Source organism: Pteropus vampyrus, unplaced genomic scaffold, assembly GCF_000151845.1.
Source record: "Pteropus vampyrus isolate Shadow unplaced genomic scaffold, Pvam_2.0 Scaffold193, whole genome shotgun sequence".
NCBI classification, from domain to species: domain Eukaryota; kingdom Metazoa; phylum Chordata; class Mammalia; order Chiroptera; family Pteropodidae; genus Pteropus; species Pteropus vampyrus.
In genome coordinates, this window is record NW_011888974.1 from 1,835,414 (window position 1) to 1,838,845 (window position 3,432).

Consider the following 3,432-nt stretch of genomic DNA (forward strand, 5'->3'; position numbering starts at 1 on the left):
GTTGCCTACAAAACTGAAAAGAAGAAAAGTACAGGTAATTGGGCAGACTCACACACAGCCTCACTGCAGTGGCCCTTGTCCACAGCAACAAGACCACAGGGAAAAAAACACTGTGCCAGCATCAGGGAGATGTGGGTAAAGAACTAATCCCCTCCCGCCAAAATAGCACCTACCTCATAGGGGTGGGGTATGGATTAAGTCAATTAATCTATGTAAAGTATTTAGCCATCTGCTTGGCACACAGTACGTGCTCAATAAATGTGACCTTATTGCTATTAACCAACATGGTACTTTCCTAGAATATGGTACAAATAATAAAATGAGGATGGGAAGAAATATGTCATGACCTTAGAAAATGAGCCTGCTATGTTAAATGGAGAAAGCAAGGTAAGAGGGATGGAGAGTGGTGGGGTTGCTGTTTTAAACCGGGTGGTAAGGAAAGGCTTTACTTGAGGAAGTGACATTTGAGCAGAGGCCTAAAGGAGGTAAGGGAACAAGCCAGACAGTTATCTGAGGAAACAGTGTTCCAAGTAGAGGAGAATGCAAATGCAAAGGCCCTGAGAGGCAGTGTATTTGAGAAACAACAGAAAGGTCAGAGTGGCTAGAGCTTTATGAATACAGGAGAAAGAGGAGGGAGATGAGGTGTATGGAATATTTAATGAGAAAATGGCTGCAAGGAGCCTAGCCCAATGCCTGGCATGCAGTAGCACTTGATAGATGTTATTAGTGAAGAACATGGCCTACTGGTAAAATTCAGTAGTATGCAGACCACTATGTCATGCAGAAAGTTCAGTAGATTTAGAAACAAAAATAGGCTGATTTGGTTTCTGTATAAGCAATTGCCGTGACAAATAAAAGCACAATTCACTATCCATCCATCTATTCATCTTCTCTTCTCTATTCATTCCTCTTTTCCTCCCCAACTCTCCCTCCCCACCCATCTATCTGTGCCCATCTGTCTATTTTTTCCTCAGACATTCGCTCAATGCCTATTGTATGCCAGACCTTGTGTGTGTGAGGAGGTGGGGGGCGGGGGGCGGAGTTGTGGACACAGGAAGAATCAAATAGGGCCCCTCTTGGCTTCAGAGAGTTCAGTCTGATGATGAAGGCAGACACATAAACCAATGGCGCCAATCCAACTGGCTAGGTGCTGGGATAAAGACCTGTATGTGATATTAGACAGGAGGCGCAGGAAAAAGTCAAAGGAGCTACGGAGAGATTCACAATTGAGAAGGCTTCTTGATGGAGAAGGTTTAAGGATACAAGGTTAATATATAAAATTCAAATGGATCTCTATATACTAGCAACAATCAGAAATTGAAAAATTTTAATATCACTGTACTCACATCAAAAACATCAAATACTTAGCAAGAATTCTGACACAAAATGTGTGAGACCTGTACACTGAAAACTACAAAACATTGCTGAGAGAACTTAAAAAACCAATGTAGAGATAGACCATGCACATGGATCAAGAGACTCACATTGTCAAGATGTCAATTCAATCCCAAACAAAATTCTGGCAAGCTTCTTTGTAAAAACTGAAAAGCTGATTCTAAAATTTATATGGAAATGCAAAGTAAATAACTTTGAAAACAAAAAACAAGATTAGAGAACTAACATTACTTGATTTTAATATTTGTTATAAAGCTATAGCAATCCTGAGTGTGTAATAGGTATAATGAAAAGCACAGATCTGTATGTCAACTGTAATTGAAAAATAAAAATTATTTAAGAAAAGAAAAACATAGACAAATGAAAAAGAATAAAGAATCCAGATATAATCCCACACACATATGGTCAATTGATTTTCAACAAAGGTATCAAAGCAAAAGGATCATCTTTTCAACAAATGATTATCTTCATATGCAAAACAACAAATTTTGTTCCATATCTGGTACAATACGCAAACATTATTTTTAAATGGATCAAAATATGTGAAGGTTAAAATTATAAAACTTTTAGAAGAAAATATAAGAGAAAATCCTTGCCAAATTTCAAGTGTACTTATGCATGGGTCTGTTTCTGGACTCTATTCTGCTCCACTGGTTTATTTTTCTCCTGCACCAGTATCACAGTACTTACTTGCTGTGGTTTTTAAGTCTTGGTATCTGATCAAGCAAGTTTTCCCATTGTTGTTCTTAAATACTCACCTATTTTTTCCCTTTGCATTTCCATATAAATTTTATAATTACGCTATTAACTTTCACGAACCTGTTGAAATTTTATTGGCATTACATTAAATCTATAGATCAATTGGGCAAGAATCAACATCTTTACAAAACTGAATCTTCTAATCCATAACCACAGTACATCCTCTATGTATTCAGATAATCTTCAATAATTCACAGTAATGCTGTATTAATTTTCTGTGTAAAGATCTTACACATCCTTCATTATTTATAATCCTAGGTAATTTTTGTGCTATTGTAAATTACATGATTTTTAAATTTCAGTTTGTTTTTTATTTGTATGCAGAAAAACAGTTCATATTTGTATACTGACCTTGTACCACGTAACCTCATTTAAGTCTAATAACTTATTTGCAGGTTGTTTTGGCTTTTCTGTGTATATAATTATGTTGTCTGTAAATAATCAAAGTTTTTTTCCCCTTTTAATTCCTATTTTCTTTCTTTTTCTTGCCATATTTCACCAACTAGGACCTCAAGTACAATGTTAAGTAGGAGTGGTGTTAGTGGCATCTTTATCTTGTTCTGTGACTCTGAGGGAAAACTTTCAACATTTCATCATTACGTGTGATGTTTGCTGCAGAGATTTTTGTAGTTTTTTAAAAATTACATCAAAGAAGTTCTCTTCTATTTGCAGTTTGCTAAGAGGGTTTTTTAAAAAATCATGAATGTATAGTGAATATTATCAAATGCTTTCACTGCATCTATTGAAATAATCCTGATTCTTCCTCTATGTTATTGATATGGTAAATTACATGAATTGATTTTATAGATGCTTAAAACAACCTTGTATTCTTGAAATAAACCCAGTTTGGTCATGATGTATTATCGTTTTCATATAACTCTATATTCAATGTACTAATATTTTTCTTTAGGTTTTTTTACATCTACATTTGTGAAGAAAATTAGTGTATAATTTTCCTATAATGTCTTTGTCAGGTTATGAAATCAGAGTTATGCTGGTCTCATAAAACAAGTTGAAAATTATTCCTCTTCTTTATTCTTTAAAAAATGTAATATTGGCTTTATTTTCTCCTTAAATATTAGGTAAAATTCATTTTGAAACTATCTAGACCTGGATTTTTCTCTATGAGAAATTTGCTTATTAGTTATTGATATTAATCAATTTTTCTATTTTGTCTGATGTCAGTGTTGATAGATTACATTTTTAAAAATATTCATTTCGTCTAAATTTTCATATTTATCACAATAAAGTTTTGATCCTCTTAAGACCTTTTTGATA

At 34.1% G+C, this 3,432-nt stretch overlaps 1 protein-coding gene across 4 annotated transcripts in view; it reads right to left on the reverse strand.

Moving 5' to 3' along the window:
• STYXL1 (serine/threonine/tyrosine interacting like 1) overlaps positions 1 to 3,432 on the reverse strand; it is a 54,024-nt gene that overhangs the window by 9,735 nt on the left and 40,857 nt on the right. The window lies entirely within an intron of this gene.